The sequence below is a fragment of the Myxocyprinus asiaticus genome, chromosome 15, assembly GCF_019703515.2.
Source record: "Myxocyprinus asiaticus isolate MX2 ecotype Aquarium Trade chromosome 15, UBuf_Myxa_2, whole genome shotgun sequence".
NCBI lineage: Eukaryota > Metazoa > Chordata > Actinopteri > Cypriniformes > Catostomidae > Myxocyprinus > Myxocyprinus asiaticus.
In genome coordinates, this window is record NC_059358.1 from 28596474 (window position 1) to 28617225 (window position 20752).

General features: G+C 44.6%; 1 protein-coding gene across 2 annotated transcripts in view; it reads right to left on the bottom strand.

Annotated features, from left to right (window-relative positions):
- LOC127453521 (voltage-dependent calcium channel gamma-4 subunit-like) overlaps nucleotides 1-17770 on the bottom strand; it is a 49941-nt gene extending 32171 nt beyond the window's left edge. For both annotated transcript variants that reach the window (XM_051719953.1, XM_051719955.1), the window contains exon 1: nucleotides 17445-17770. The gene's annotated coding sequence lies outside the window, so the exon portion shown is untranslated. The remainder of the gene's footprint in view (nucleotides 1-17444) is intronic.
- Between the last annotated feature and the right edge of the window lie 2982 nt (nucleotides 17771-20752).

Sequence of the window (20752 nt, forward strand, 5' to 3'; positions counted from 1 at the left end):
TGTGATTTTTTTTGTTTTTTATTTTTAATACATTTGCAAAGATTTCAAACAAACTTCTTTCATGTTGTCATTATGGGGTATTGTTTGTAGAATTTTGAGGAAAATAATGAATTTAATCCTTTTTGGAATAAGGCTGTAACATAACAAAATGTGGAAAAAGTGAAGCGCTGTGAATACTTTCCGGATGCACTGTATATCCTCTCCTTGTTGAACGCGATTGACTCACATGCCGAACTTAAATGAACAAAATGCCTCTTCTTGTTCAGCCAGTCTGCAGATCCTCGTTCACGAACAAGATGACTGAGTGATTCATTCATTTTGTTCACAAATGAGTACCAGTGCATTCATTTCATTCATGTAATGAACCAATTATATGATCCTTCACAGCCCGCACTCGAATGCTACTGGCTCATGCTATAGTCAGTCTACAGGCAAGAAAAGCCACCGTCTCGCACTTCAAACTAGAGCTCATTGGCTTTCAAATGGAGAGACGTCATTGAACGAGAAATATCAGAGTCAGTGCATGGAGGTGAACGAGAATGATTTGTTCACTTAAAAGATTCATTTGAAAAGACAGATTCATTCACAAACGAAACATCACTAGTACTTTTGTTGTCATTTTAGAGCTTTGCAGCACCAGTGTGACCAGGATTTTCTTCAAGAATTCACCTTTTGTGTTCCACTGAAAAAAAAAAAAAAAAAAAAAGAACTTATACAGGTTTGGAACAACATGGAGTTGAATAAATTATGACATAATTTGTCTGAACAATTCTTGGGTGAACAATTCTATTTGAAAAGTGTGTAGCATTTGACAGCAAATTAATGCAATGAAACACTATCTTCACCTTTATGTTTGGATTAATTATGGGCTAGCTAGACCATCATCCTCATGCTAAGGGTGTGAGACGGCACTGAGGCTAGATATCACATTGCAAATTTATTCTATGATTATAGTACAACACCTGAGCTCTCCTGCAGTGTTTATCACGCTCACACATTCACCCCACCTCTGTCGACCCTCTCATGTGCTCATCTACACTCCTCTCCTCACACCCCTTTAAAAACACCTCTCACATTCACTCTCCTCTTGTTGACTGTAGACATATTTAACACTTTCTTTTTGCCAGCCTCTCCTCCAGTGCACTCCAACTCTGAACATTATGTTCATCCCACTCTCACTTTGAGTGGTATGCACACACAGGGATGTCAAGTACTTATTTTTATTTTTATTTTGAGGGAGCACCATTGGTAGTTCTGGCTCAGTTGGTGCCATAGTTGAGATAAGACATGACCAAAGTAAAAAAAAAAAAACTTAATACAAAATTAGTTTTTCCTTTTATTATCTTAAACATAGTCTAGAGGTATGATTTTTATTTTTTAGGCATAACGTGCAAGACAGGAGACATGATTTCACAGGGAATAAAGTCATACAAGTTTTGTGGGTTGAGAACAACATAATTTTCAGTTTAAAGCAAATGATCCTGGGAAGGTGTAACTCAATTTGACTGACCAAATTTAGACATGTTAATGGGTGATTTCTGGTACAGCATTTTAGACATACATCAACAAAGTTTAAAGGTACACTAAGTAATTTTTCATCATTAAAAACTTGGAATATCATTACCACACACGTAAGATGAAGACTCAAGTCATATTGATAAGCTTATAAAAGCTGTTTTATTACACATGGACAGGGTCCCCTCATAGAGGCTGGCATGTTATGATCACATGACCTGCCAAATACTACTCGCTAAATCTTAGTAACTGCCATGTTATTGGACAAGTCACTCATGGATTAAATTAATTATGGCTGATTGTGAATAGTGAATTTCTACAATGGCATCTAACTGAAAACTATTGCGTTTGAAAGATGCTGCATCCACACCGCTAGGTGTAAGTGCAAGTCCAGGACAACGAATTAAAACAATTACTGAGTGTACCTTTAGCCTACAATAATCAATAAACTTAAGGTGCACTGAGTAACATTTGTGTTTATGTTCACTGATAACTAGCGGCATAGATGCAGTATCACGGAAGTTTTCAGTCACTGATATCATTGTGAAAATGCATTATCTGCACTCAGCCATGATGAATTTATTCCACTAGTGCAAGTGTCCAGTAGACTGTAAAAGTCCGGTTCCAGAAGTAAAAATCCCATTATTTTTTCCATATGAGAACTGATTTTTAACAATACCTTATAATCCATTGAAGACAGAGCTAGCATGAGCTCCAAGGTTGTTTATCATCAATGGTGTATGCTCCTGTTAAAGCCATCAGTCCGCATTATTTTAACTTCATTTAAACAGAACTGCAGTAAACACCATCCATGATTCTTAAGAGAAAATTCCACAAATCGGAATCACAGTGAAAGAAGGTGGCTAATGAGTTGTGCAGTGACTGTCCACTCTCATAATGCACCGCAAATGACGCAACTGCGGTGGTCTCCCTATGCTTTCAAACTACTTATATATTTGTATAAATTAATATTTTGCTATAAAATTTAAATCTAATGTTTCCACACTTATAATCAACAACTTAAAATTAGCAGTTTTATATTTGTCCGTTGTTTTTTTATTTGATTACTTCATTCGTAATGCTTCATGGCACTGCAGTTCATTCCCTCATTAAAGACATTAAGGGCATTCTTGTACCTTTTTCTTTTTGTCCAATTTTCAAACACATTTTTTGCTTCAAATCAAAGTTTGTGATTCACCTTGGAGCTAGTTGGTTTGGTTTATGAAGACTTTTATAAAATCCCAATGGAAAAAATGAAAGGTAAAAACACTCCCGAAACCAAGACTGCTAAAAAAAAAGTGGGCAGGCACTTAATTACAGAGGATTATTGAGTAAAACGAGCAATTTTCAGCTGGTCATATGATCTCAGCATGGCAGTGCTCATGAATATGCACACAGCACCATATGTAAAATAAAGCAGCTTTAAAGCATCTTTTTTATCTAAAACTGACATGACTAGAGTCTTCATCTCATGTGAGTGTACATCAGTTTAAACATATTTACACATTTTACTTTTTTTTTGGCTCAAAACAATCTGAGGTGACATGCTTCAATGGGCATGACACTTCTACAACATATTCAAAATGATGTGTGCTGCACTTCCACATACCTTTGCAATCTACCACTCTGACAATCTTACATTTGTGCTAACTTGAGCATGGACATAATGTTCCAGATAAAGGTTAGGGTGAATGATGCTAGTTGCCGTTCATTTTATACTACAACCACAGACCTCTTAGAAGAAACCATTTGGACATGACATGAAATTAGGTGTTCAAACTTATTCATTTCAGATCTTATTTCCCCTCAGAGACTGTGAATGCTGTGAGCTGGATGTAATCTTGCCTGCATTATGCTTTAAGACAATGTGTTCGAACTTAGTCATTTAGCTGACACATTTTTCCAAAGCAACTTACAGTATACTTATTACTTGGACAGTTTCCGTGGAGCATCCTGAGGTTAAGTGTCTTGCTCAAGGGTACAATGGTAATAGTTCATGGATCACCCCTTGTAGGGTTTTTAGCCTACTACTGTACATTTTAGGAAACAGATCAGCTCTTTAAAACACTACATCACACTGCACCCAAACATACCTAATATTATTTAAGAGGTGTATAATTAAGGGTAGAATGTGTATGAAGTATGGAGAGCATGTCTGCTCATGAATACTCCTGAGACCTTACTGAAAGAAATCTGCACTTCTGTATTTAATTCAGTAAAGTTATTTTCAGATGAACTTCAGACATACTGATCATTTCCATGAGGCAGTTGCTCAGTGAATGATGAACAATACTACACTTCCAGTTATGCTGCTACAGCAATGTGGGAAGCTCAGAGGATAAGAGTGAATGAGGATATTCATTTAGTTTGCTAAACCTGGATGTCCGTCGTGTCTCCTCCCACAAGCAATTAACAGTGTCTCTAAACAAGCTGCATTACATTGTTTCTTAATTCCTTTTGAGATCCAGAAAAGACATTTATGAACAAACTGAGTGAATCAGATTCCCTTTCTTCCTTGATGATGTCTATGCATAAAGGCAACAATCACAGTCTCTTTCACTCACTCTGTCTTCTTGTCTGTATTTAACATAGAAGATTCTCATTTTGTGAATGTTTTAATCCCAGTAGAGACCAATATAAGGGAGAGTTAATTATCAGAGTTCAAAGGACAATCCAAATGAGACAACTCATTGGGTGTGTATGTGTATGTAGTTCTTCACCTATAGTGTGTATGTGTGCAAACAGTACCCATCTACCCACATTCTTTCCACAATGGACAAATTGTACCTTCACCAAAGTCAGAAAATATGGGGGCTCAGGGCTAAAATGCCACCAAAAATGCCCCCGAAATTCAATAGTGCACTCGTAATGAATTGTTTTTTAATTTGTAATATCTGCTATATCTCCAATATTCAATTATTGTCCAGCTTATACTATGGTATAACATTGATGTTGATTTAATTCTTAGGGTAAGAGGTAAATCTTGACCATTTGTGATAATGATTAATTAAATGAATGCATTTGACAAACGGATGTGACATGGTTTGTTTTAAATGGTTGAAAAAAATGAAAAAATATACCCTCACATAGGCTTCAAACGCCCCTGAAAAATTAAATCCAGGGGGCAGATATTGCCCTTTCATCTAAAAGTTCATTTCTGACACTGACCTACACTAAAATGAAATCTGACAATTTTGAGATGAAAGCAACATGCAAATATTGTTAGGAGGTGGCTAGTAATAGTACTGACAAACACAAAAGGCAGAGCCCAGATGATGTCACTCATCTGGGGTGAACAAGAAAGGCACGCATGTGTCATGCATGGCCTTTTGTTGGTGTTTTGAACTCAGCCCGCTAAGAGTGTGGGGCTGGTATGGCCCTTTGTGGATTAATCCTCCTTTTATGATGGCTGTTGTGGTCCTCTTCGGAACTATCACTGTTACACGTTGTCTTACCACCACCACCACCTCTACTAAAACTTTTAAAACTGAACATTACCGACTGAAACCAGGGCTGGATTCAGGGAATCGGATCACTACGCGACATGCCATCGGGAAAGAGCCAAGCCAATACAGGTGAGTGATCTCTCTCTGGGCGTCCCCTAGCTGATATACACACACACCCATACATCCTGGCTAGGACTGACACCCATGTCATATTGCACCACGTAGGGATATATATATTTTTGGTTTACGGGCCGAATCCCTAACTAGTGTATCCCTAGATACTTATTAGTAGGTTCTTAGGTCGTAACAATATGTTAATCTCTCATCCATTCTTATAAAGCTTTTTAAAAGGCCTGTGCAACATAATTATTCAAAGAACTTATAAATAAATTGATGGATATTTAAGTTATGATTATTTTTTAGCAAAAAAGCTGCATTGAATTGAACATGCCTTCGTTGAGCTAGATCGAATAGATTTTTGTGATGACACTCAAATTTCAGTGCAGGAGAGAAATTTAAATCACTTCTCAGAAATGTCCCAAAAACATTCCTTTATTAAATATCACTATCGGCTTCCACTGCTGCAATAGACATCAGTCATCTGTGCCAAAAATGGCTTCAAATTAGTACTGTTAGGCATACATCATTGCACTTGGGTAAAAGGAATCATGCTGCAAACAGATGTTTCCTCATTCATCTGATGTCACTGACTCTTAGAAAGCAACGTAACCATAGTGAATAGGACCTGAACAGCACTGACCATAAACATATTCTTCACATGATCTTCCAGGTCTGTATAAAAAACTGAACTGTGTAAATCCACATTTCCCTGTCTGTCACTCACTCGACGTTGTGTCGATGTAGTGACACTAGGGGTCACTCTTGGGAGCCCCAAACACCTCTGCTTTTTGAAAAAAGGCCAATGGGAATTGGCGAGTGGAATTTGTATGCCACTCCCCCGAACATACGGGTATAAAAGGAGCTGGTATGCAACCACTCATTCAGATTTTCTCTTAGGAGCGGAGCGGTTGTGTTCAGGGAGCTGAATTACTCTGCCGATCCATTCACCTCGAAAAGCTGTTGGATTTACGGCGCATTACAGTGGCTTCTCCCCCTCTTGCACTGATGAAGTGCAGAGAACGCCCCTGGAGTATATTTTCCCTTCTAAAAGAGTGCCATTAATGGAGAGCGTCTTTTTAAAGATGCCTCTCTGTTTGTGTGTACGTGCTAACGTGCTTGGGCGCTGCCCACGCGGAGACAGCGTTCCTGGACCTGTCATGTTCTCACTGCGAGAGCGTGACCATGGCAACGTTGCATCGCAGTTTTTCCTTCGTTAGAGGGAAAGACCACCCCAGCGGCTCCCCGCCACGGTCCTTCTACCTACAGGTTTGCGGCCACGTTGGTTAGCACTGGGGGCGATTTGGGGACCCCTATGGGAGCCACTCTGCCGAGTAACTCCCCACGGACCTTCCATTCCCAGTACGCTCGTTTGCCCCTCGTTTCGGTGCTCGCAAAGTGGATGAGCTCTTGATTGCAGCATCGGAGAGCGGGCTGTCCAGTCTGATGCTGAGGACTCGACTCTCGTTTGCCCCTCGTTTCGGTGCTCGCGAAGTGGATGAGCTCTCGATTGCAGCGCCGCTCACGGCCGCGCCCCACCCCAGTCCCTTTCTTCCCGGAGGTGCATGAGGAGCCCACGAGGTCGCGGCAGGCACCTTTCACTGCCCGGACCCGGTCTCTGAGCTTCTCCGCTCTCACTATCCTCAGTGGTGGGGCTGCCAGGGGGTACTCGGCGATTCCCCAGGTGGATAAGGCGGTTGCGGTGCACCTGTGCCCACAAAACGCTCTCACCTGGTGGGGCCACCTGAGACCCCTGTCCAGCTCCTGTAGGGTTACGTTGTCTCTGGCGACTAAGGCCTGCAGTGCCGCTGGACAGGCCGCCTCCACCCTGTAAGCCATGGCTCTCCTGCAGGTACACCAAGCCAGGGCACTAAAAGAGCTGCACGAGGGTAGTTCTGACCCAGGATTGATGCAAGAACTGCGCTCGGTGACCGAAGGTGAAGCAGCAGACGGAGGCTATTCAACACATCCTGCCCCGGCACGGCTCATGACCACGCACCCCGTCTGCTCGTCGCCAAGGGCCTCCTCCTGAAGCAACAGTACCGGCTCCATCGCAGCCCACCCCCACGGCCCGGCCCCGGCGTGGAGCCCACCGCAGGAAGCAGACGCCACCCGTCTCACGGCCGGCCACCAAGAACCCTAGGAAGGCTTCGAAGCACCCCTGAGACGGGCGACCCAGGGATGAGGAGACCCGCTTCTATGGAGCTGGTAGACAGACCACTCCATCCCCCGGTGGAGGGCCGGGAGGAGAATCTTTTGTCGGCATGCCCAAGAGGCTGTGGTACCCAAAACTTCAACAAAAGAATGGTTTTCTTCTTCCCTGGGTCACAGGTCAGGTGCGCACGGCCGTTGTCACGACCGCCGTCCACCATCCCATTTTGGCAGGTTTGGCGCTCCAGCAGCGGACCTCCTACCCCTGTGCGCCCAGCTGTGGCACAAACATGCCCACACCGGGTTGGTTCCGACGGACTGCGGGGACGATATTCCTCCTCCCCCCTCCTCGACCAACCTTATGGTGGGCGTCAGGAGCCAGGTAAGTGCTTCGATGTCCCTGGACTCAGCACAGCCACGGGGTTCGAGCCCCCTCGGCATGGCGCCTCAGGCTCTGCCCCGCCGCAAGGCCCCACCCGCCAGTATGTCCGACGTGATTGTCCCCTTGGTCCCCCTCGCCCGGAGTTTGGACGCGTGGCTCGCGTGACTGTCCAACTCGGCTACGCGATTCAGTTCGCCAGGCGCCCTCCCAGGTTCAGCGGCGTCCGCTTCACCTCGGTGAAGGGCAAGAACACTGCTACCTTGCATGCGGAGATCGCTACCCTTCTAAGGAAAGGTGCGATAGGGCCTGTCCCTCCGGCCGAGATGAAGAAGGGGTTTTACAGCCTCTACTTCATCGTACCGAAGAAAGGCAGTGGGTTGCGGCCAATCTTGGACCTGTGAGTACTGAACCGGGCCTTGCACAGGCTCCCGTTCAAGATGCTGATGCAGAAACGCATTTTAGCGAGTGTCCAGCATCAAGATTGGTTCGTGGCGGTAGACCTGAAGGACGCGTACTTCCACGTCTCAGTCTTACCTCGACACAGACCCTTCCTGCGGTTTGCTTTTGAGGGCCAGGCTTACCAGTACAAGGTCCTCCCCTTCGGCCTGTCCATGTCCCCTCACGTCTTCACAAAGGTCGCAGAGGCAGCCCTTGCCCCGCTAAGGGAAGTGGGTGTCCGCATCCTCAATTACCTCTACGACTGGCTAATCATAGCTCACTCTCGGGATGTGTTGTGTGCACACAGGGACCTGGTGCTCACGCACCTCAGCCGACTGGGGCTTCGGGTCAACTGGGAAAAGAGCAAGCTCTGCCCGGTTCAGAGCATCTCTTTTCTCGGCTTGGAGTTTGACTCAGTGTTGATGACAGTGCGCCTCACGAAAGAGCGCGCACAGTCGGTGCTGAACTGCCTGAAGGCGTTCGGACAGAAGACAGCGGTTCCACTGAAACTTTTTCAGAGGCTCCTGGAGCAGATGACATCCTCAGCGGTGGCCACACCACTCGGGTTGATGCATATGAGACCGCTTCAGCACTGGCTTCAGACTTGAGTCCCAAGATGGGCATGGTGCCGTGGGACACATCACGTGATCGTCACGCCGATCTGTCGCCGCCTCTTCGGCCCTTGGACCGACTTTGCATTTCTATGGGCAGGAGTTCCCCTAGAGCAGGTCTCCAGGTGCGTTATTGTTACGACGGACGCCTCCAAGACGGGCTGAGGCACCGTATGCAAAGGGTACACAGCCGTCGGCTCCTGAAATGGCCTGCGGCTGCGTTGGCACACCAAATGCCTCGAGTTGTTGGCAGTACTGCTCACCCTGCGGAGGTTCCGGCCATTGATCCAGGGCAAGCACGTGTTGGTCCGGACGGACAACACAGCGACGGTAGCGTACATCAACCGTCAAGGCAGTCTATGCTCCCGTTGCATGTCACAACTCGCCTGCCGTCTCCACCTCTGGAATCAGCAGCGCCTCAAGTCGCTGCGAGCCACTCACATCCCGGGTGACCACAACACCGCAGCGGATGCGCTGTCACGACAGGTTACGCTCAGGAGAGAGTGGAGACTCCACCCCCAGGTGGTCCAGCTGATTTGGAGTCGATTCAGTTGAGCACAGGTAGACCTGTTTGCTTCCCGGGAATCCTCCCACTGCCCGCTTTGGTACGCCCTGACCGAGGCACCCCTCGGTATAGATGTGCTGGCACACAGCTTGCCCCCGGGATCATGCAAATACACATTTCCCCCAGTGAGCCTACTTGCACAGACCCTGTGCAAGGTGAGGGAGGACGAGGAGCAGGTTGTCCTAGTAGCACCCTACTGGCCCACCCAGACGTGGTTCTCGGACCTCACACTCCTCGCGACAGCCCCTCCCCCCGGCGAATTCCCCTGAGGAAGCACCTTCTTTCTCAGGGACGGGGCACCAACTGGCACCCACGACCAGACCTCTGGAATCTCCATGTCTGGCCCTTGGATGGGACGCGGAAGACCTAAGTGGCCTACCACCCGTGGTGGTAGAAACGATCACTGAGGCTAGGGCCACCTTTACGAGGCGTCTGTATGCCTTGAAGTGGCGTCTGTTCGCAAAGTGGTGTTCTTCCACTCTCTTTGAAGACTGCCCTCCTGACTGCGCTCACTTCCATCAAGAGGGTAGGGGAACTACAGGCGTTCTCTGTCAGTGAATCATGCCTGAAGTTCGGTCCGGGTTACTCTCACGTGATTCTGAGACCCCGACCGGCTATGTGCCCAAGGTTCCCACGACTCCATTTAGGGATCAGGTAGTGAACAAGCAAGCGCTGCCCCAGGAGGAGGCAGACCCAGCTTTGGCGTTGCTGTGTCCGGTGCGTGCTTTACGCATCTATTTGATCAGACGCAGAGCTTTAGAAGCTCCGAGCAGCTCTTTGTCTGCTTTGGTGGACAGCGGAAAGGAAGCGTTGTCTCCAAACAGAGGATCGCCCACTGGGTCACTGACACCATCGTGATGGCATATCACGCTCAGGACGTGCCGCCCCCTGTGGCGCTACAAGCCCACTCTACTAGGAGTGTAGCGGCCTCTTGGGCCCTGACCAGTGGTGCCTCTTTGGCTGACATCTGCAGAGCAGCGGGCTGGGCGACACCCAACACCTTTGCGAGGTTCTATAATCTCCGGTTTCGTCCCGTGTGTTGTCAGGTCTGAACAGGTAAGTTCTGGGACAGCTGGCTGGGTGTACCGCTTGCGTATAGCGCCTTTCCCCTCCCATGAGGAGAAAACGTGCGCCTTTGACTCCCAGTCGTGTTCACAAGTTGTGATCCCTGGATGATTTTCCTCCTTAGCCCTGTGGCAGATGAGTTTGCGGAGAAACTTGCTGCCAGCCCAGTACATGTGCTAACTAAGCCCTTTACTGGGGTAGGTGCTCCACATGTGCTGGTTCCCCATAGGTGACCCCATATGATATATCTTCCACTAAATCGTTTCCCTGTCAGTAAACTGCATCTTCCTTGGGCAGAGGCCACCAAGCTTGTAGAAACTCCTCTCCCCTCGGGTAGGACCAACCATGGGACTTCTCCACATGACATACTTCCGACAAGACTCAGTAAGACCATGTGACGTATTTCCACTCGAAATCCCCCCCCCCCCCTTCTCTGGGCGGGGTGTGGTCTCCGCGGTGTCTTCCCCTTGGTGTCGACATAGACATTTATGGCCCCCAGTCGGTTAACAAATTCCACTCTTTTTGGGGAGAAAAAAGAGGAAAAGAGGCCACAGCTGGGCTAGCCTGTCCCTATTTGTTGGGCAGTCGACTTGTTCCCGAAAGACCGTTTGATGCTCATAAGAGTGTTGGGGGAGGTTACGTGACAGCTTGGTGCACTGGCTACGAGGCACACAGAAGTCTGTCTGTCTCGCACCGCTAGTCCATGTAACACAGTTCAGTAGTCGTGGCGTTTTGTATAGGGACCCCAAGTGTCACTATATCGACACAACGTCGAGTGAGTGACAGATAGGGAACGTCCTGGTTACTTTCGTAACTTCCGTTCCCTGATGGAGGGAATGAGACATTGTGTCCCTCTTGCCACAACACTGAACTACCCACTGAAATGGCCGGGACCTTGTCTCGGCTCCTCAGCACAAAACCTGAATGAGTGGTTGCAAACCATCTCCTTTTATACCCATATGTCCAGGGGAGTGGCATGCAAATTCCACTCACCAATTCCCATTGGCCTTTTTTCAAAAAGCAGAGGTGTTTGGGGCTCCCAAGGGTGACCCCTAGTGTCATTACATCGACACAACGTCTCGTTCCCTCCATCAGGGAACGGAGGTTACGAAAGTAACCAGGACGTTATATAGGCTGAAGTAAGGAAAAAAGAAAAACATAACAGAACTTTTATCAGAGTCGGGAGGATACAGCTTTGCCATAGACAGCATTGATCTGAAAGCTTGGGGGGTCAGTTCACTCCACTTTACTGCAGTGACTGTTTTAACAAGCTGTACTGCTCTACTGGGAAATGATTGGTCTAACTGGGAAAATGTCATGACTAACAAAACTTGTCCCTTATTGGACAACACAGCGAAGAGAGGCCCATTAAAAAACGCACTACAAAAGCAATCCATGTCTTAACCTCAATTCATGATTTATTGGTTTCAAAACCAACCATGGAGAGGTTTCATGCAATGATAAAATCTGTCATTTCTTTCTGAAAAATCATAGTTGCAGGACTCCTTATTTTTACAGATCACTTCTCTTAACTACATGGAGAGTAGAGGAGATAATCTCAGACAGGGGTCTACTATTCAGTAATTGCAAAAAGACTGTAAAAGTGTTTTCTTTTCCTTTGTTGTATTTTGAAATGCTCTCAGTTCATGTGTAGATTGGGGAGAATAGTGTTGGTACAGCAATGCTGACACAGGACTCTTCAAAACATTACATAATTTGACACCAGGAGACACAATCTGGTTAAACACAATCCTCCAAAGGAAAGAACCACAACCTGAGCCCTGAGCAGCTGCTTTCATCCATTAAAAATTTCTGTCTGGTCATAGGCTATGTTAACGATGGAGGTAGGTCTTAAAAAGGCTCATTGCAAACACACAAGCATGCTGATTAGGAGTTTTGAATCAAAGCCAGACTCTGTCATCACCAGCGTGTGCTATATTTTGAACTTTCTGCATTTAAATACACTATATGAAATCTAAGAATATATTACTGGGCCACAAATTGTCATTTGTCTACTAATCAGATAATATCACAAAGCAGATCTGCAATAGCACCAGAATATTTGAATAAATATTTTATATCTTGTGCCATTCTGTCACAGTTGACAGGTGTGTTCAGGGACATGAACCTTTATCAGTCTGACAGGGGTTTTTTATTTGATTACTTCATTCGTAATGCTTCATGGCACTGCAGTTCATAACCTCATTAAAGACATTAAGGGCAGTCTTGTAACTTTTTCTTTTTGTCCAATTTTCAAACACATTTTTTGCTTCAAATCAAAGTTTGTGATTCACCTTGGAGCTAGTTGGTTTGGTTTATGAAGACTTTTATGAAGACTTTTATAAAATCCCAATAGAAAAAATGAAAGGTAAAAACACTCCCGAAACAAAGACTGCTAAAATAAAAGTGGGCAGGCACTTAATTACAGAGGATTATTGAGTAAAACGAGCAATTTTCAGCTGGTCATATGATCTCAGCATGGCAGTGCTCATGAATATGCACACAGCACCATATGTAAAATAAAGCAGCTTTAAAGCATCTTTTTATCTAAAACTGACATGACTAGAGTCTTCATCTCATGTGAGTGTACATCAGTTTAAACATATTTACACATTTTACTTTTTTTTGGCTCAAAACAATCTGAGGTGACATGCTTCAATGGGCATGACACTTCTACAACATATTCAAAATGATGTGTGCTGCACTTCCACATACCTTTGCAATCTACCACTCTGACAATCTTACATTTGTGCTAACTTGAGCATGGACATAATGTTCCAGATAAAGGTTAGGGTGAATGATGCTAGTTGCCGTTCATTTTATACTACAACCACAGACCTCTTAGAAGAAACCATTTGGACATGACATGAAATTAGGTGTTCAAACTTATTCATTTCAGATCTTATTTCCCCTCAGAGACTGTGAATGCTGTGAGCTGGATGTAATCTTGCCTGCATTATGCTTTAAGACAATGTGTTCGAACTTAGTCATTTAGCTGACACATTTTTCCAAAGCAACTTATAGTACACTTATTACTTGGACAGTTTCCGTGGAGCATCCTGAGGTTAAGTGTCTTGCTCAAGGGTACAATGGTAATAGTTCATGGATCACCCCTTGTAGGGTTTTTAGCCTACTACTGTACATTTTAGGAAACAGATCAGCTCTTTAAAACGCTACATCACACTGCACCCAAACATACCTAATATTATTTAAGAGGTGTATAATTAAGGGTAGAATGTGTATGAAGTATGGAGAGCATGTCTGCTCATGAATACTCCTGAGACCTTACTGAAAGAAATCTGCACTTCTGTATTTATTTCAGTAAAGTTATTTTCAGATGAACTTCAGACATACTGATCATTTCCATGAGGCAGTTGCTCAGTGAATGATGAACAATACTACACTTCCAGTTATGCTGCTACAGCAATGTGGGAAGCTCAGAGGATAAGAGTGAATGAGGATATTCATTTAGTTTGCTAAACCTGGATGTCCGTCGTGTCTCCTCCCACAAGCAATTAACAGTGTCTCTAAACAAGCTGCATTACATTGTTTCTTAATTCCTTTTGAGATCCAGAAAAGACATTTATGAACAAACTGAGTGAATCAGATTCCCTTGCTTCCTTGATGATGTCTATGCATAAAGGCAACAAACAATCACAGTCTCTTTTACTCGCTCTGTCTTCTTGTCTGTATTTAACATAGAAGATTCTCATTTTGTGAATGTTTTAGTCCCAGTAGAGACCAATATAAGGGAGAGTTAATTATCAGAGTTCAAAGGACAATCCAAATGAGACAACTCATTGGGTGTGTATGTGTATGTTGTTCCTCACCTATAGTGTGTATGTGTGCAAACAGTACCCATCTACCCACCTTCTTTCCACAACTGACAAACTGCAGCTTCACCAAAGTCAGAAAATATGGGGGGGGGCTCAGGGCTAAAATTCCACCAAAAATGCCCCCGAAATTCAATAGTGCACTCGTAATGAATTGTTTTTTAATTTGTAATATCTGCTATATCTCCAATATTCAATTATTGTCCAGGTTATACTATGGTATAACATTGATGTTGATTTAATTCTTAGGGTAAGAGGTAAATCTTGATTATTTGTAATAATGATTAATTAAATGAATGCATTTCACAAACGGATGTGACATGGTTTGTTTTAAATGGTTGAAAAAAATGAAAAAATATGCCCTCACATAGGCTTGAAATGCCCCTGAAAAATTAAATCCAGGGGGCAGATATTGCCCTTTCATCTAAAAGTTCATTTCTGACATTGACCTACACTAAAATGAAATCTGACAATTTTGAGATGAAAGCAACATGCAAATACTGTTAGGAGGTGGCTAGTAATAGTACTGACAAACACAAAAGGCAGAGCCCAGATGATGTCACTCACCTGGGGTGAACAAGAAAGGCACGCATGTGTCATGCATGGCCTTTTGTTGGTGTTTTGAACTCAGCCCGCTAAGAGTGTGGGGCTGGTATGGCCCTTTGTGGATTAATCCTCCTTTTATGATGGCTGTTGTGGTCCTCTTCGGAACTATCACTGTTACACGTTGTCTTACCACCACCACCACCTCTACTAAAACTTTTAAAACTGAACATTACCGACTGAAACCAGGGTTGTTACTGATCACTACGCGACATGCCATCGGGAAAGAGCCAAGCCAATACAGGTGAGTGATCTCTCTCTGGGCGTCCCCTAGCTGATATACACACACACACCCATACATCCTGGCTAGGACTGACACCCATGTCATATTGCACCACGTAGGGATATATATATTATTGGTTTACAGGCCGAATCCCTAACTAGTGTATCCCTAGATACTTATTAGTAGGTTCTTAGGTCGTAAAAATATGTTAATCTCTCATCCATTCTTATAAAGCCTTTTTAAAGGTCTGTGCAACATAATTATTCAAAGAACTTATAAATAAATTGATGGATATTTAAGTTATGATTATTTTTTAGAAAAAAAGCTGCATTGAATTGAACATGCCTTCGTTGAGCTAGATCGAATAGATTTTTGTGATGACACTCAAGTTTCAGTGCAGGAGAGCAATTTAAATCACTTCTCAGATATGTATCAAAAACATTCCTTTATTAAATATCACTATCGGCTTCCACTGCTGGCAATAGACATCAGTCAGCTGTGCCAAAAATGGCTTCAAATTAGTACTGTTAGGCCTACATCATTGCACTTGGGTAAATGGAATCATGCTGCAAACAGATGTTGCCTCATTCATCTGATGTCACTGACTCTTAGAAAGCAACGTAACCATAGTGAATAGGACCTGAACAGCACTGACCATAAACATATTCTTCACATGATCTTCCAGGTCTGTATAAAAACTGAACTGTGTAAATCCACATTTATATAGGCTGAAGTAAGGAAAAAAGAAAAATATAACAGAACTTTTATCAGAGTCGGGAGGATACAGCTTTGCCATAGACAGCATTGATCTGAAACTTGGGGGGTCAGTTCACTCCACTTTACTGCAGTGACTGTTTTAACAAGCTGTACTGCTCTACTGGGAAATGATTGGTCTAACTGGGAAAATGTCATGACTAACAAAACTTGTCCCTTATTGGACAACACAGCGAAGAGAGGCCCATTAAAAATCGCACTACAAAAACAATCCATGTCTTAACCTCAATTCATGATTTATTGGTTTCAAAACCAACCATGGAGAGGTTTCATGCAATGATAAAATCTGTCATTTCTTTCTGAAAAATCATGGTTGCAGGACTCCTTATTTTTACAGATCACTTCTCTTAACTTCATGGAGAGTAGAGGAGATAATCTCAGACAGGGGTCTACTATTCAGTAATTGCAAAAAGACTGTAAAAGTGTTTTCTTTTCCTTTGTTGTATTTTGAAATGCTCTCAGTTCATGTGTAGATTGGGGAGAATAGTGTTGGTACAGCAATGCTGACACAGGACTCTTCAAAACATTACATAATTTGACACCAGGAGACACAATCTGGTTAAACACAATCCTCCAAAGGAAAGAACCACAACCTGAGCCCTGAGCAGCTGCTTTCATCCATTAAAAATTTCTGTCTGGTCATAGGCTATGTTAACGATGGAGGTAGGTCTTAAAAAGGCTCATTGCAAACACACAAGCATGCTGATTAGGAGTTTTGAATCAAAGCCAGACTCTGTCATCACCAGCGTGTGCTATATTTTGAACTTTCTGCATTTAAATACACTATATGAAATCTAAGAATATATTACTGGGCCACAAATTGTCACTTGTCTACTAATCAGATAATATCACAAAGCAGATCTGCAATAGCACCAGAATATTTGAATAAATATTTTATATCTTGTGCCATTCTGTCACAGTTGACAGGTGTGTTCAGGGACATGAACCTTTATCAGTCTGACAGGAGAGACCTCCCCCCCCCAATTACTTAATGCTGAAACAGAGGCCTCTTGACAGCAAAGACCATGATTCTGTTAAGGTCACATGATGCGACTGAAAAGTGTATCAAACATACACGAGCAGCACTGTGAAAAGGCCCCTTGCTCGTGATCAGTGCGATCAGATATATGGCCAGGGTAAAGTGTGGGAGTTGACAGGGGGAGGCTGGTTGCTGATGCGAGCCGCAGTGCATTCATTAGAGCAAGCGAACTGTGTGTGAGCGCGAGCCCTCCACGAGACCGAAAATGGACGCCTGGTGAGAGCGCGTCTTTGTGAAAAACCCGTTCATTCTCGCATTACAGAGCTAAACGGGCAGGATGTGTCCAACAACAGGGAAAAGAGCCACAACAGACTAGTTAGAGAAGTGTATCAGTGGTGATCGTGTGTCAGAGCTCGAGATAGGAGAGTTCTGCCTGCACATGCATTTTGAATTCGAAGATGCGCTTTCAGATGCAGACTGAAGGCTGATGTCATTTATCATCCCGTTCCCGTTCGTTTAGATTTAACAAATATTTACCGAGACAATAAATTGCTGGCGATGAGATTTGAAAAAAATCGACATCTGAGCTTGCAAGCTTGCAATTTGCCATCGGTTTATTCCGCTATTTCCATTCCACATGGACACACACATACACACACACATATGCAATGGGAAAGATTCTAATACCCAGAACATCTTGACCACACAAACAGACTGTAGAAAATCTGAGAAGATTTCTTACCGGTTCAGTTTTCTCCAAATTGAAGACCGTCGCACTCCCAAAGAAGAAAATGAGGAGAGATAATTGCATGTAATGGACTACAAACGAGTTACTAATGAAATAAGTACTGGGTACATGGAGCGGCTCGGGGGACTGATGCTTTTTAAAGGTCGTCAAATATTAGAAAACAAGTCACAAACGTGAATATCTCTTACGACAAATAGTACAGAGGCGACATTCAACGCGCACATGTCCCCACGTCACTCAAGCACGGATTTGTCTAGAGCGCGTGTAGCCAATGCGTGTGCGCGCGACTGCGTCTCCCCCGCCCGCGCCTCAACCCTTCACTGCCTGTATCCGTCCCTTTCCTTACCCCCTGAGTATGTGTGTGTGTGCGTGTGTGTGTGTGTGAAAGAGAGAGAGAGAGAGAGAGAGAGAGAGAGAGAGAGAGAGAGAGAGAGAGAGAGAGAGAGAGTCGTAAGTAACTTGTCGCATACCAAATACTGACAGACGAGAGGAAATATTCGCGCGCATTGTGCTTTTGAAATTGAATCTTTCTCACAGAACGCTGTCACACGCAAACACGAACTCATGGGACAGATCATTCACAATGTGCGCACTGGATCGTGCGCGTGCGTGCGTGTTTTAGCAACATATTTTCACACTGTCCTCATGGCAGGAGAGAAACAGGCATCTTTGAGATGATGTTAGTACCGCACTGCTTCTGAAATACAATGTTATCCAGCCTGAGAAAGAGCACTGGAGTTCCGCAGAGAGAGAGAGAGAGAGAGAGAGAGAGAGAGAGAGAGAGAGAGAGAGAGAGAGAGAGGGGGGGGGGGGGGGGGGGGGGTGAGAATGGAGTGGAGGGAGTGAAAATTGCAGGTTGAATGCGACAGACGCCTCAAAGTCTAACGTCTTAGAGCGCGCCAAATTCTATTTCTTATGCTTTCCGTCGTTTTAAAGATCAATAAACAGTCAGTGTGTGTGTTTTCAGCACTGAGGTCGAGTGCGTGTTGGGTAATCATGTGAAAAAGCAGTAGTACAGTGAACTACGACCTTCAAAGGTTTTTGTTGACCTATATCATGTTAATTCTCTCTCTCTCTCTCTCTCTCTTACAAACACGCGCGTGCCAGCGGAGCAGGGAATGGCTAATGATGGGTGACAGCTCTTTCATGCAGTAATATTGGTGAAAAGAGAGCTATATCCAACTCTTTACTGACACACGCGCAGCCTTCCCCGCCCCCTCATAAGCACACACCAAAACACACACATACACGCACGGTTGTTGCATTGAGATAAATACACATCAGTAATACGCATTAACAAAGGGAATTACTGAAACGCAAGTGTTATGAAATTCTACTCAAACACAAACATACAGAAATAGAGAGAGAGAGATGGGGGGAGAGTTTTGATCAATTGGACTGCACGCTGCCCTAAGGCAATGGGACGATGAACCGCAAAGCAGAGCAGAGAAGCACTTAACAGTCCCAGTGTAGAAAACACATACATTGATGCACGCAAATGCACACACACACACACACACACATTCACATTGCTCTATCTTTTACAGTAAGATCAGTGCATATTGCACATTTGGGGGGGGGGGGGGTCGCTCATAAGTGACTCCCATGCCCACCCCTCCCCTCGTAAAAACGTCAGCTTACTCTAGCATCTGTACCAAAAGGCCTACATACACCGATCAGCCACAACATTAAAACCACCTGCCTAATATCGTGTAGGTCCCCCTCCTGCCGCCAAATCAGCTCTGACCCGTCGAGGCATTAGCTCCACAAGACCTCTGAAGGTGTCCTCTGGTATCTGGCACCAAGACGTTAGCAGCAGATCCTTCAAGTCCTGGAAGTTGCGAGGTGGGGCCTCCATGGATCAGACTTGTTGGTCCAGCACATCCCATAGATGCTCAATCGGATTGAGATCTGGGGAATTTGGAGGCCAAGTCAATACCTTGAACACTTTGTCATGTTCCTGAAACCATTCCTGAAAATTTTTTGCAGTGTGGCAGGGTGCATTATCCTGCTGAAAGAGGCCACTGCCATCAGGGAATATCAGGAATACCGTTGCCATGAAGGGGTGTATGTGGTCTGCAACAGCCTTTTGGTAGGTGGTACGTGTCAAAGTAACATCCACATGAATGCCAGGACCCAAGGTTTCCCAGCAGAACATTGCCCAGAGCATCACACTGCCTCCACCGGCCTGCCTTCTTCCCATAGTGCATCCTTCTGCCATCTCTTCCCCAGGTAAACGACGTACACGCACCCGGCCGTCCACATGATCTATAAGAAAACGTGATTCATCAGACCAGGCCACCTTCTTCCATTGCTCCATGGTCCAGTTCTGACACTCACGTGCCGATTGTAGGCATTTTTGGGGGTGGACAGGGGTCAGCATGGGCACTCTGACCAGTCTGCGGCTATGCAGCACAATATGCAACAAGCTGTGATGCACTGTGTGTTCTGACACCTTTCTATCATGGCCAGCATTAAGTTTTTCAGCAATTTGTGCTACAGTAGCTCTTCTGTGGAATCGGACCAGACGGGCTAGCTTTCGCTCCCCACGCACATCAATGAGCCTTGGGCACCTATGACCCTGTCGACGGTTCACCGGTTGTCCTTCCTTGGACCACTTTTGGTAGGTACTAACCACTGCCTACCAGGAACACCCCACAAGACCTGCAGTTTTGGAGATGCTGTGACCCAGTAGTCTAGCCATCACAATTTGGCCCTTGTCAAAGTCACTCAGATCCTTACGCTTGCCCATTTTTCCTGCTTCCAACACATGAAATTCAAGAAATGACTGTTCACTTGCTACCTAATATATCCCACCCCTTGACAGGTGCCATTGTAAAGATATAATAAATGTTATTCACTTCACCTGTCAGTGGTTTTAATGTTGTAGCTGATCAGTGTAGATAGCCAACGTGATCTTGAATACATCATGTTATCATATTATTTCTACGATAAACCCTTATATGTTATTCTCATTCAAATGGAAGGTGAGTGATTATAATACTGTTATTTCACAATGAAACATCTTTACCTGATTGACTCTCTCCAAAGTATTTAAGTCTGAAGCATGATTTTGCTTAAGTAGCTGTTAATGGTTTCAGCACCACAGACAGCGCATCTTATGCAGCTGCAGTTTCAATACAATCTCTGAACTACTAGAGGGCGATGTGAGCGCTGACAGTTTAAAATATGCTGTCTTTCAGCTCAAAATAGATGGTTTGGAAGCTTTGAAGTGCGTAATATCTTTGAATGCCTTGTATCATACATTCAGAAAAATATGTATTACAAACTAAGAGCTTTGA